This window comes from Cyanistes caeruleus, chromosome 2, assembly GCF_971803275.1.
Source record: "Cyanistes caeruleus chromosome 2, bCyaCae1.hap1.1, whole genome shotgun sequence".
NCBI lineage: Eukaryota > Metazoa > Chordata > Aves > Passeriformes > Paridae > Cyanistes > Cyanistes caeruleus.
The window spans coordinates 5,744,468-5,758,583 of record NC_141702.1 but is presented as its reverse complement, the minus strand read 5'-3'; the positions used below and the strand labels follow the sequence as shown (position 1 = coordinate 5,758,583).

Below are 14,116 nucleotides of genomic sequence, written 5' to 3'. Positions count from 1 at the left end.
AAAAGCAGAAATCACTGTGCAACTTGTAGTAAAGCTACAAGAGCTGGCAACACCAAGTTAACTGCACCACTGACACCAGGGGAGTTACACTGGGGTGACTAAGACCCACTTCTTGCCTTAAATCAATTTATTTAGGTGAGAATCCACTCAGCTGCTTCCTTTGGCTAAAAACCAGTTTGCTGCATCCGAAGGATGGACAAGGCCACTGAGCTGATAGTAAAAATGCAGATTTTACTCCTCAGAGAACTTGATGGAAAATTACAAGCCCAACACTCTTCCTGCCATTGAAAAAAAATTTGTTTTCATATGTAGTCTCTGCAGTCTGGTTGAAAAAAAAAAGACCACACAGTTTATGACTACTGTGAATGTCTGGATGCTAACGCTGTGAATTGGAGTCTAACGCAAAACAGGGATGGGTAAACTCATTTTGCCTAATTTCTAATCCCACATCAAACACCCAAAGCTTTGGAGCAGAACTGGAAAGCAAACGTTAGCTTGGTGATGTGCTTAGGAGATTGTGGGATGGACAGGAGCAGAACACAAAGATGGTGAAAGCTCGTACTGAGATCCAGAAGAGTGGAAAAGAGAGGGTGTGGGAAAAGGACAGAAGGAAAGAGGGAAAGCCTAATGAAGAAGTGCAGAGCAAGAGGAGGCAAATGCAATAAACCAGTATGCAGCTGACACATATACTTACAGAGAGCTGAAAAGAGTAGGGTATAAATAAAGGGGGAAAATCATGATATCAAATGGACCCTCCCTGCACTTCCCAGCTGACACACCTATAGCTTAACAGCCCTCCAGATCCCAGGGTTCACTCACCTCTTTGTCAGTCTGCTGAACTTGACTTAACTAAAATGAAAATATGGCGTCTTCTAGATGCCAAACTGATATGCTAAACACTAAAATACTCTGTGTATCTTCAGTTTAAGATGAAGCAATGATTTTCCCTGCAGACAGGCTTCACATGTGCCCTGCTGACATTGCTGTGCAAAAGAAAGGTCTCTCCAGCCCTTCTGTTCCTGATCCACTCTGCTAGTAAGCAGCAGACTCAACAGCCTCTGCCACCTTGTGTGGCACATTTTGGGATTTAGATGTCTATTCTTGCCTGTTCTCCCAGCTCCATGAACCCATGCCTACAATGATATCTAAAAGCAGCAGTGGGGCAAAACTCAGGCATAGTTTGGGTTCAGGCTGGAGGACCTGGCCCACAGCTGGCCAAGCCTCCAAATCAGCCTGAAACCTGGGGATTATAATCCTCCATCTCTAACAATACTGAGCACAGAGCTTTAAGTGGGCAGTAAAAGCCCATTCTAAACTTTGATGACAATATGGTTACTATTATCTTTATCTTGGACTGAATCAGTGACCTATGGGTGAATGGGTTTGTCTCCATCATCAATCCCTCCAACCACAGCGCCCTGGAATGTAATATAACTTGTACCTTTACAGCAAACACTACTACTTGATGCAACTTCTTTCATTCCCAACTGCAAACAATAGCCAGAGGCAATACCACCCAGATTCAAAGCTGTAATTTTGGAACACTATCCTTTATATTGTGAACAAGTCTGATACGTATCTGGAAATATAAGGTTAGAACATAATTTCCCCAGCTGCTCAAAATACTGAGTTTCAATCTGCTACTGCTTATTCTCTCTCTTTTTATTTTTTTTTTATTTTTTTTTTTTATTTATTGTAATTGCAACTCTCCCAGCATGAACAGAGTTGCTCTTAGTTTACCCTGATAGAAGCTAAATAAGACTTTTACAATCAAAGGTGGAACTGGTCTAAGGGTATAGAAGAACATTGGCATTTTTGGTTTCTTTGCAACCAATACTTTATATTTTTCCTTAATACAAAGGTCTCCATACAGTTTTACACATTAAATGGCAATCTCCCTTTCAGAGCTAGATCCAAACATTCTCTGCATGGCTGCTGCCAAGATATGTCTGTGTGGAATGACTGGGAATGTGCACACCACACGTAGGCATTTCAAATGTGGGGCTGCAGACCCCCTTATGTACCCTAGTAAATCCACACTTGTTTGTTTTTATTGTTGCTTGTAAAGCACAGTCGTATTTACCCAAAGGGCAAACAACCATAACCCTCTCTTATCTCACTCATGGCTGTGCCTGCACAGCTCCTGCACACTCATTTCTCCAATTCCCCTTTTGCCAAAGTGCCTTTTGCTATCTCCATAAGTCCCTGCACAGGGCTGTGATTTGCCCCCAGCTTTATTGTATCACCATTACCTAAAGATATTCTTAAAGATCAGAAAAAGTTCTCAGTTCTAAAGTCTCATTTCTAAGGGAAACTTACTAAAAAGTCAGCTCTAAACCTCAGCTTCCTGCCACCCTCACTGCTGTTTAATCTTGTTGATGCATTTTCACTCTCCTCCTCCTCCTTTCTCTGTGCTACCTCCTTATGTTAAGGTCGATTTTGGTTCTAACTTGGAAACCCCAGGCACCTATTCATTTATATATGTTAAGCTCTTTGCTGGGCTGGGAAGATAAATAGTTTTACTGGGTATGGTGCCCATCTTTGTATATCTGCCTGTGCACAAAAAGTGATGTGGATCAGCAATATAGTAACATGGCAGTGCAAGTATATTATTCATAATATAATAACTATAATATTATAATAATTTATTTATTCCTCTCCCCAGGAGGATTAAAGTTTTAGGCTAATTTTTCCTCCATCAGAGCAAGTAAATCATTTGCATCTGTGAATTCCCACTCATGTGATAGCTTGCACTAAAAGGGTGAAGCATAGACCCTCCGCCCTACATCACAGCCACCACATTGCAAAACAACACTTGTGTAAAGAGAAGAGACTTTATTTTGTGCCCCCAGAAAGAGAGACACATCGAAGAGCACAGCAAGTGATCTTCTCCTATACAGTCTCATCAGCTGACTGGGCTTAACAATAACAAAAAAAATTAGAAAAAGGTGTATTTTTGGAAAAAAACGAAAACATTTCACATCTGAATGAGTCCAGGTTAAGCAATTTTTAAATTTTCCAGGCTGATTCCTTCCTAACATAGCCTGGCACTCCAGTTTTCTGAGAGCTAAATGTTTAGGACAGAAAAGTGATCATGTTAATATGCCAATATATATGCTAACATCCTAGATTCAAGAATACTGCTCCAGTGTGTTTCATATTTAGAATAAGAATAATTAAAATTCCATGTGGTTTCACTTATTTTGATGCAGAAGCCTCATTAAAAACCCTAGACCTGGGCATCTGCCAGCAACCAGCTCAAATTGTTTTGCATCGCGCTTAAAACCCAATTTTACCTGTTGCAGCTTTGCAGCTCCACCATTCACAGCTGCATGTTTGCCAAGGTCATTTCTCTTTTGCAGTTTACAGATGCCAGCTAGTGCCGATTAATCCTCAGGTCTCAATTAATAAGCTGCACTTGTGGTTTGCAGAAAATCAGGCAACAAATTTCTTCAGGTTTACAGCACTTTGGCCAATCGTTCCCAGTTATTAAAGATCATAATGTACTGTGGACAGATTAACTCCTTGTAGGTACAGTCAGGTGACATTTACTTTAAAGAGCTACAGGATATTTTTATAACTTAAAAATATTACAGTTTGTTTTGTTATTTATTGCTATAAGGTCATTAACAAGCAAAAGTCCCCTTGGCTTATTGCATATGTTTCATAGGGAAATTCAAGTCAATGCAGAATCTTTCAATGCATGAAACCAGAGTAACGCTGTATTCACTGAACAGTCTGTCTTGAGGAAATTCAGCAACATATAGTTAAATTTATTTACCAGTAGCTAAATGATTCCCTTGTGTTTTGGGGAACTTCAGTGTTAAGACATTTGCTGAAGTTGAAACTAGGTTTTGTGGGGTTTTGTTCAACAGTTCAATTCAGGCTGGGACATTGTACTAATTGACCTATTAAAATAGTTTTTTTCTTCCCCACCATCTACGTCTCTGAATTATAAGTGCAGCCTGGATTACTTACAGCTGATAATATCGCCTTGGATGAAACACACCACACACTTCACATGATGAGACAATTTCAGTCTCTTACAGCTTTGCCAAACTTTAAATGTTCTGGCTGAAATTGTCCATGCTGGGCGTCTGTCTCAGGCTAAATTTTGATTTATGCATTTATTTGTTTTTAAAATTTTAGCTGAAACTCTTCTGCTGGGAAAAATATATTGTTTTACCAATCTTAAACTCTGAGGAGCCTTCCTTTGAAAAGCTGTACCAGTTCCATGCTTTGAAGTAAGGACTTGAACTTTGGAATAGGAGTGGCTTTTGTGTGAGAGATGTTGCCACGAAAATCCAGCCAAATATGAACAAATCATAAGCACTCTGACTAAAAATGGGCAGAAGAGTCTGTGCCCCTACAAAGACACTTGTCTAGAGACTGGAATGAAATCCAGGAGTCACAAATCCTAGCATTTTTTCTGCAAACATTTCTGAAACACAGGGACATTGCCACCTGTCCCCATGCCAGCCTAATAAAGGATCTGTCCATCGATGGCTCCATTCTTTGGGATGGCAGACCCTGAGTAAAAGGAGACCATGTGGGTGTTCATATAACATTGCAAAATAAAATTTGGGAAGGTGGAGTTATTTGGGGTTTGCTTTCTTTTAGAAATCTGAGAAACTATAAACATAACCAGAGGTAAACAAAGGGATATTATTAAGGTTACCATGTGAAGAGTGACAAACTTTGGAAACACCAGCATTCAAGTTACTTCTCCAAATGCACTATTGACAAAATATTCAGCTACACAAGATGCTATTCTTTTCTCATTAACCTGCCCAAGCTGGCCAACTCTGGAGATGCATCTGAGTTGAGGAATAGAGAAGACTGTTGTCTATATATTCCCCAGATCCACTGCTCCAAGAAATCAGAATGGGTGAAGTGAACAAGGCGAGAGAGACCCAATTATTTCCTGAGTTAACTGGATTTTATGTGTTTCTGCCACATGGCTCCTACATGACTCAGTTGAAATGTCTCCAAATCCCATTTTCACTTCCCTCATTTTCTGTGTGCAGCAAAGATGTTGGCTTCTGCTTTGCACGTGCACTAAACATTCCCAGCTGCAGCTGAAGCCAACGGGATCACAGGTCTGAACACAGGGATACAGATGAAACTCAAATTCTGCTGTAGGTGGCACACAGAGGGTGCACTGAATGACACGAGACCTTAGGGTCAGTCCCATTTCTCTTTCTAAAGCAGGTTCTTTTTTTCTTGTGGATATTGCACTGCAATAAACTATATACAAATGCTATGGCAGAAATATTAGAGCACAGCCAAGCAAGAAATTATGGATTCCATCTTCAGAGCAGCACCCTGCAATAAGCAAGGCCTGAGGAAATGCAAAGAACAAGAAGCAAACAAAATATTGAAGAGCTGCTCATTAAGTTAGCACTGTCCATCCTGTGCACTGAATGAGACAGGAATCCCGTGGGAAAAGTTATCATGTGATCCCGTAATTAAAATTTGTAATATAATGCATAAGCAGAATGAGGCTGATTTAAAGTTGCACAGGCAATATAAGTACTGAGATTTTCTAATTTCTGAGCTCCTGGTTTTGCCAGTCTGAAGGATTCTTTGTAGTTTGTTTTAATGGGGGAGTGATTATTTTCTGGATCTCTTTGGGTTTTCTCCTAGCATCCTTCTGTATCAGGGGGACAGTGTTATTTTGCTCTTCATTTTGTTAAATTCTTGTTCCCTGTGTTTGCTAATAAGTGCTTATTAAATCACACACAGCATCATCTTTCTGCATTCTTCCAGGCAAGCCTCTGTCTCTCCAAAGCTTCCTTCCCTCTGTACCACCTTCCCTCTGGATGCCTCTGTAGAATGGAGCCTGGGACTGCAATTCCCAGGGATCCCAAAACACCTCCTCCTGTATCTACTCCTTGCTGCAGCTGTTAGGTCCTGATCCCACAAACCTACACTGGTGCTCAGCTTCGTGCTGGAGCTCAGGGACATTCCTCCCACACATCCAGCAGCGAGTGTCTACGTGCTGGGAGGGCCACGCAGCACCACAGAAATAATGCACCAGGCTTCTCCCTCTTTGGTTTGCTTTTTGGATGAGCATGTGTCATCTGGATGTTTGGAACCATTTACCATAGGAAATTATATGTTTTTAAATGCTCTTTTCCCTTCCTTTAGGTCAGGAGAAAAAAGAAGTTAAAAAGCATTTGACATTATTTTCTTTCTCAATTCCTTGCCCCTCCACCCCCCAGGTCACCCCAAAAAGGTCTCCTGGCAAACAATAGCTGCAGAAAAGGTGTGAACTTCTCCCCTCCTCCTTTTCTTCACCTCAACAAGGTGTTAACTTCAAGGCCTAGTTGGGACCATTTAAACTGCAGTATTATTAAGCACAGCAGTCTCACAAAAGTCAGAGGGAGGAAGGAATACTTTAACCTTTTCAGAGCTTTGCACGCAGCAGGCAAGAACGAATCTCACTGCAACCCTTCTCACAGTCCCTCAGTACCCCAGTTCACACAGTAAACTGCACACTGGTGCCCCCTGGTATTTAGGTAACAGGTCTTTGGCACCTAAAATACCACGGATTAATTTGCAGATAGATGTTTTCACTGAATTTAAGGCGCTGCACCTAAGCCCTTTGCTGGGAGAAACACCCCATAAATAACATAGTTAGTAGAGACCATTAAAGTACCACTCCTGCAAATAAAGGAAAGCATTTCTCAAACGGAGATATTATATTGCTTAACAGGAAAATTGGAGTCTCTTTGCATTTCTTCAGCCTGGGGTCTGTCATTACCTGTCCTTCTCCCTCAATAGCACTTTTCTGCTGAGTTTATCTGCTCCCCTTAAGGCACTGGGGTCTTGCTGGCTGACATTATGCACTCAAACACAGGTGGCTGCTCTCTGCACCCCTAGAGATAGCTCATATAAAATTTAGGGAACATCAATAGGTAGAAAAATGTAACAACCAACCCCTCCTAGATGGGAGCAGAAATGAAGCTGTGGAAGCTTCAGCCATCACTATCTCATTTATAGACATTGCCTCACTTATACAGGATTTATAAACCTTCCTAATGAGAACCACAGGAGGGGGACAAATGGTCACATTATAGAAATAGATCCTGGGTTGGTGGTTATGACCTGCCACCCGTGGATGCCTGTTGAGCTGGTGTGATGTGGAGCCTCTGAACTTCTCAGCCTTTGCTATCTCATCTCAGTGACTCCAGTCTGGAGCTGTCATGGGTGATTTGGGTGGAAAGGAACTGGCAGTGTATCAAAAGCCCCCTGCTTGTTTAAAGTCTCAGGCCATCTACGTGCTACACTGGAACCAAACAGTAAATAAAGTTTCCTGGAAATAAGTCCAGGAGCTCTGCAACACCGCATGGCACAGACACGCACACGAGAGCACAGCGCTCTCCGCTCACTTCTCCCCAACTTCTCCTGCCTGAATTTCAGCCGTCACAGCTTTTTGCCAGCCGAAAAGCATCAGCAGGAACACTTGAGGCTTTTCTTGGAGAGTAACCTCAGAGTGATGTATACAGCAAGGGGGTGAAACCACAGGGCTGCGGAGCAGGCACGGCGATGGAGAGCAGCGGGACAGGAATCCTGAGTAAATCCAGTGAATGGGAAGATAATATACATCATGGCTCACAGGCTACTTTATTCCTTCTTTTTCTTTTTTTCTTCTTTTCAGAAAAATGTGCCTTAACTGTCCAGTATAAATATTTGTTTCCAATGTTGTCATGAATTGTACTTTTCCACTGCATGCTACTAACTCACAAATACCATCTGATCCTCAAGCAGACACAAAGGAACTATGTTTTGCAGGGACAGGGAAGGGGGGGAAGCCCTTGGCATTGCTCTGTTATTTCACCCTTTAAACCCCTCCTTTCCCCCCCCCCCCAATCCAAATTTTCCTTTCGCATCTCATTCAAATAATGGACATCTCTCCAGAGGACAGAGGATTCCTTGCTGGTTCTTGATTAAGAGTTTTTAAGAAGCCGTGAAGGAATATATTCTTTGAAACTGGATCTACTGTAGGATGGGAGCCAGCACACAGGACACCGTGTCTTTCAGAGAGGGCCACACACAGTGCCACTCCAGTCATATGACTTCTCTGTCACATCCTGAAGCCATTTCCAGCTCGTGTGCGAGTTTGTACTCCCATTTAGAAAAGGATGGGATATATTGGGAACACACATATGGAAACACTTTCAGGGAATCAGTTTCCATGAAATCCATAATAAGCCAAGTGGCTTCAGATGTGGCAGTGTGCCTCAGATTAGCCAAAAAAAAAAAAAAATAAAGAGGGAAAAAAAGAAAGAAAATTCTTCCCTTTCAGTCCTTATTTCAGTTTGGGGGGGGGGGGGGGGGAGGGAAAAAAAAGAAAATTTAAACTAACTAATGACTTATGGCTACCAAAACAGGGAGTCACAAAATAATACAACTAGAAAGAGCACTCCTCCTCCCCCAAATAAGGACACTGCTATCATCATTCCTGCAGCTCCCAGAAAGCTCTCCTGGCATGTGCCAAGCTCACATGGGGTCGGTAGAGCTGTGGCCCTGCCTGTGCCAGCCTGCATGGGTTGGGCAGGTGCCCACTGTCTGGTAAGTTGTGAGAGCAATTTTTTTCATTCTCTTACAAATTTTCCTCCCTTACCTTTACTTCCTGCCCTTCTAAAAGCTGCAACTCAGTGATAAACTGTCCATTAAATTAATCTCCTGGAACATGCCAGATTCAGGAGGGGATGGGCCCTGCATGGAGTTGGCTGTACCCAAGCCATTCTAAAAGCAGAGTTTATTGTGGGATGGTGTATTTAATTTTCCAGGCAGGGAGTTGATATCACCTGCCTGCTGTGCTTGGAGTCAAAGCTCAAGAGCAGCTGCTATGTGCCCTCACTGATGGGTACCAGAGAGCAGGAATAATCCCCAAGAGCACAAAAAGGGGTTGGAGGCCACGTCAGTGCCAGACAGGAGGGAAGCATCCAGCTCATCTGAGCTACTGTGGTGCTGGAATAATCTTGCATGGCTGAGGAAGTGGGAAGAAGCACAGATCAAGTGGCAGGAGTTCAAATGGGAACTGTAGAGATGCTACGTGCATCTCTGCGACAGATACCCGCCTTTTTATCACGAGAAAATAACCAGGAATTTGGCTGCTAATTGGGGCCGTATCCTACAAACCCTACTTTTCCTGACAAACAAATGACTCCACAAATAGTCCCTCTGTTTCCAATAGGGTTATTTGCGGTAGGAGGGACCACCCAACATGAGAGGATCAGGCCCTCCACTGCCTCACTCTGCCGCTCGCTTCAAACTTCCACAGCCAAATGTGAACACAAAAAAATACCCACGAACTGCAGAGGCTTTTCCTCGCTGCTGCTGGAAAAGCCCTGGACTAGAACGGCTGTGGAAAGGTCTCGTGTGCTATTAATATGATGCTCTTCCTGGCTTCCGCCGCTGAAATGGGGATTTGCCATTTGTTTCTCAGGCTGGTTCTTTCCACTCAAGCCCCAGCACAGTAACTAACTGAAAACTTCTGCATCAAGGAGAAGGTCTCTTTTAAAGTTTGGCTTGGCTTTGCTTTCAAAGACTTGTCTGTATATTTTAGAATATGTAGAACTTGCCTTTGATTTAAACCTCGCTCTTAACAATAGACAAGAGACGATTTCTCTACTGAGCAATTTAAACAAAAACAAACATATTTTGGTTACTCGGCCTTGTTCTCAAAACGCTGTTTTCTTTTTTTTTTCCCAGAGAAAAATCAAACCCTACAAATCATTACACTTCTGGCCAAAAAAACTTAAATTCACAAATGTAGATAATCCATTTCTTTTTGCCATGAACAATATCGTACACAGAGAAAGAAGAGCACCTCCCCAGCCCCCAGACATCCATAAAACATGAAACCCCCTCATCTAAACAATTAAAACAATACTCTTCTCCTCCAAAATAACTTCTCCCTTCAAAGGGCATTTTCAGTCTCGGTCCCTGTCCACAAGCAGGGCCATGATGTTGATTTCTAATTCTCCCCAGCACGAAGTCCCGTGTCCCCAGAGGGTGAAGAGCCGCGGCTCGTCCTGCGGAGCAGGCGGCAGGCGGCCGCTTGTGTTCGGAGCTGGGGCTGCACAGGAGCAGCCGCTCCGAGGGGATGAGGGCATTTCACCCACAGGACTTCTGGCTACTGGAGAAAGAAGAGGGGAGATACCCGAGAGGCATTTCCATCTTAGGTTAAGGATTTTAGCAGCAGGCGCAATAATGCTGTTGGAGTGAAAACAGTGGAAAATAACTCACCCAGTGACGGCCAGAGTTTTTTCCCTTACCAGTGAGAACACATTTCCCCCAAGTAACACAAACAGTAGTAACATTGGGCCCTGTGATAAAATGGTCAAACACGTCAGCTTGACTCAAGGCTCAGTGGCCAAGGAAATTTCAGGAGGCTCAGGGTGAGAGGGAGCCCTGTGGGGAGAGCCATGGGTGAGCACCAAACCGAATCCTGCTCCCATGCCATGGGGCACAGTGAGAACAGCTCGGGGATGTCACAACCCTTGGCATGGCAGGAGCAGAGCTGTGGATCTCTAGCCACAGAGCAGGACTTGCCACCATCACCATGAGCTTCAGGAAGATGGAGGAAAACCTTGCACACAACTGCTGGGCTGTTTTCGCTGGAGCTGCTGCTCTCATAGCAAAGAGTCAAAAATAGTGAGCTGTGTAAAGACCTACAGAGGTTTCAGTGCATGGATTTAGGCACTCAGTGCCTGTTTAGATATCAAAATGCCACAAAAATCCACCAAACACGACTAAACATAGCTGTAAAGCAGGGCTAGAGGCACCGTATCCCTTCGGATCTTCACTTTAGCAACATACAACTTTCAATCTCATTTAATAAAAGCTGTGTAAATCCCTCTGTATATTTTTTTCATTCCTTTCAGACCTAACCTGGGCTTCCTACTAAATTAAGGCGAACTACTGTAAGCAAAGTTTCAACCCATTATAAGATGGTCTACACAGCATCCCCATTCATCAGCTGAGCTGAAGCTTAAACCAGCCCAGCTCTGAACACCTCTAAATAAATGCTTCTTCTCCATAATGTAAAGTCTGAATATGGGTTTTATCCTCCCAGGAAGGTGGTGATGAGAAAAAGAAACAGACTTGAGTCTGTAACAGCTCACATCATAAACATGCTCGAGGCTGTTTGATGTACAGCCCCTTAGGCTATACCACTAGCAGTTCTTTAGACCATCAGTAGAGATTTATCTCAGATATGGTATATTGGATTTTAAGTTCAGGTCATCAATAGTGATTAGGAATAGAAATAGAAAGCCCACTTAACCATTAAAGCTGTTACAAGAGAAAATGCTTTCTAGCTTTTGCTATTGATTTGTTTTGTGAATTTGGGAAAATGATTTTTCCTGTGAAAATTTTGCTCACTATACAATGTGTATCTCAATACTTCATATTAGCCAAGTGACAAAAGTTAATAGCACAGTTTAGAAAATACTATGAAATCCTTTGCTGGAAAATGTTGTAAAGTTACAAAGATTAAAGGTCAGATAGGCTCTTCAATGGGTGAAGACATAGAAAAAGTGGAAGGCAGAACGAGAAAAGAGAACTTGACTTGAAATAAACTTTCAGATGTAGTCCCAATTTCTGAGATAAAAAAATGCATAGAAAGTCAGCCTGAATTAGCACCTTCAGCTGTCTTCATCTGCTTGAGAAAGCAGCAGCAGAATTGCTTTAAACCAAACCTCCAGCGCATCTGCAGCGCAGGCCAGTGAGAGCAGGAGCTGGCCCGGCTGAGCACCAGGCGCCAGCTCCAGCCCCACTGCGGCTGGAATGGCTTCCTCCACGGGCAAACAGCCTGTCCAAAATACAGCTCCAAACCAGTCTGGTCCACCTACATGGGCCAGGCCAAAGGAGGAACTGGTTGGGTTTGGACTACCCTTAAACGCAGCTTCCTATCTAATTTTGGAATCTAATACAGTGGCTCCCAATTTGGCTCCAGTACTGCTTAGATCCTTCCTGCGCTCCTCTTCACCCATAAAAAAGAAAACAACATGGGTTGGCTTCTAGCAGGAATCAAAATGAAAACAAAAAACAAACAAAAAGATCCCTTTGGAGAGAGATATTTGAGAGGAAGAGGGAAGAAAGGGGGAAGAAAGGTGCCTTTTTCCCATTGCCAGGATTCTTCTGTGGCTCCTCCAGCCATGCCAGCATCCACATCACAGCTCCCGGGGACTTCCTCTGAGCAGCTTCTGCGAGATGCCTCTTCCAATGAGCCATTTCATCTTGGTCTTATGTTGCGGAGATTTCGGGTCAGCAGCCCTCCTGGTGTTTTTGAGACACTTGCTTTCCTTCCTATTTGGCCAGCCAGCTACCTTTGCAGAAGGTCTATTTTTCATTGGTCAGTCCCTAGACTGGATCCCAGGCCTTGCAATTTGCACCCTTGAGGGTATCTAAACGTTTATTATCTTTTTCACAGAGGTCTCAATACTTTCAAGGCTGACAAACCCTATCCAGCTCTAGTCTTTTAACTGCCCTCAAATTAGCTATTTCAACTGTAATTAATTTTTTGGCTGGGATTCATTCTTTGGGACGTAGTTTTATTTTTGTTTTCAGTGGCAACAGCACACATAACTAGTTGGCCCCAGTTAACAGGAATGATCTGCAGATGTTTGATCCTATTTCTCCACACAGGAGCACAGATCATATGATCTCACAAGGTCTCTGTCAGTCCCATTAGACTATGACACTACAGACCTATAGGAAATAAAACTGATTCAGCAGCTCCTCTGAAGTAGTTCCTACCCACCTAAGGGTAAGCAGATTCAGAGAGCTGTGTCAATTAGCTATTAAATAGAGTGGTCCAGATAGAAACCTTCATATATATATATATATATATATATATTCTGATTTTGAACTCCAGGGGAACTGAGTGACCACTTTTGGCCAAGCTGAGAAGCTGATGGGTCCTGGATGGTCCCTTGGCCTAACCTGACTGTTTCTCATTACAGGCTGTGACAAGCAGCTTTGTCCTTTCTTTGCTGCTTGTTCTGAAGCCTGGAAGGAGGTGCCCTCCTTACAATTTCATTTTTGTATTCCCTTCTGACCTACACTCACTACTACATGGATCCAGTAAGGCTGCAGCCACTGCCACCACCTCGCTGGTTCCCTTCCTGTTACAATTCCCTCTTGTATTTCATTGCATATATTATAACCAGATGTACTGTACCTAAGAGTCAAATTCATAGAGAACAGGCTGATTTCCTTTTTTTTCTCCTCCTCTTTCACTGTATAGACCTTGGCACAAGGGGGATGAGACCTCCAGACAGCATCACAATAAAAACACTCAGCAGCCAGTGGTGATCCCAGCAGAGGTCCATTAGCTTTTCCCAAAAAAACCTGTTACTTTGATCAGTGAACTGCACTGCTTGCAGGAGCCAAACCTGGATGCTCCAGCCAAAGCCAAAACCTCAACTGATGCCTTGACAAGGGGACTGATCTCCAGTTTGTGGAAATCAATCCCACACTCATCTTTCAACACAACACAAAACATCATTTCAGTGCAAAATTAAGCTGTGTTTTAACAGATATCTATCCAATAAAAATGGTGTGCCTCATAGATTTGGTCCTGTACCTGTGCTTCAAACTGGTTTTCCAAGCAAGCCAATTGTGCAGCCTAATTAATAAACTTAACCAAGATGGACATACCTGTATCTGCCGGCTTTATAATATTCTGCCAATTCTAAACAGTACCTGTTTAATAGGAAAGTACATTAAAAAACAGTGATGTCTATGGATCAGACAATGATAGCCCAGTTAAACATTAAAAATAACGAGTGGAAACCACACATACGGCATCACTAGAGCTTGTGTAGGGGCTTTTCATCTCAGCTAAATGAAAGAGGCTTTGTGGGTATCTCTCCTAACCCAAGCATACCACCTTTCACTGCTCACTGCCAGAGATCTGTGATGTTAAGAGATGGAAAGATTGCCATGAGATGCCCTACCCCTCCATTTTGCTTTCAGAATTGATCCTTGGTTTAAATCCTTCAGGCTGTTTTCTCTGCTGGCGCTTCCCTTTCTCAGCGCGGTTGCTCCTTTCTCACACAAGCCTAAGGAGGCTTCTTGAAGCTAACTATCCCAGCAT

General features: G+C 43.0%; 1 protein-coding gene across 4 annotated transcripts in view; it reads right to left on the bottom strand.

The window, feature by feature from the left end:
* The window catches only part of RUNX2 (RUNX family transcription factor 2), a 216,193-nt gene that overhangs the window by 68,924 nt on the left and 133,153 nt on the right, over window positions 1–14,116 (bottom strand). The window lies entirely within an intron of this gene.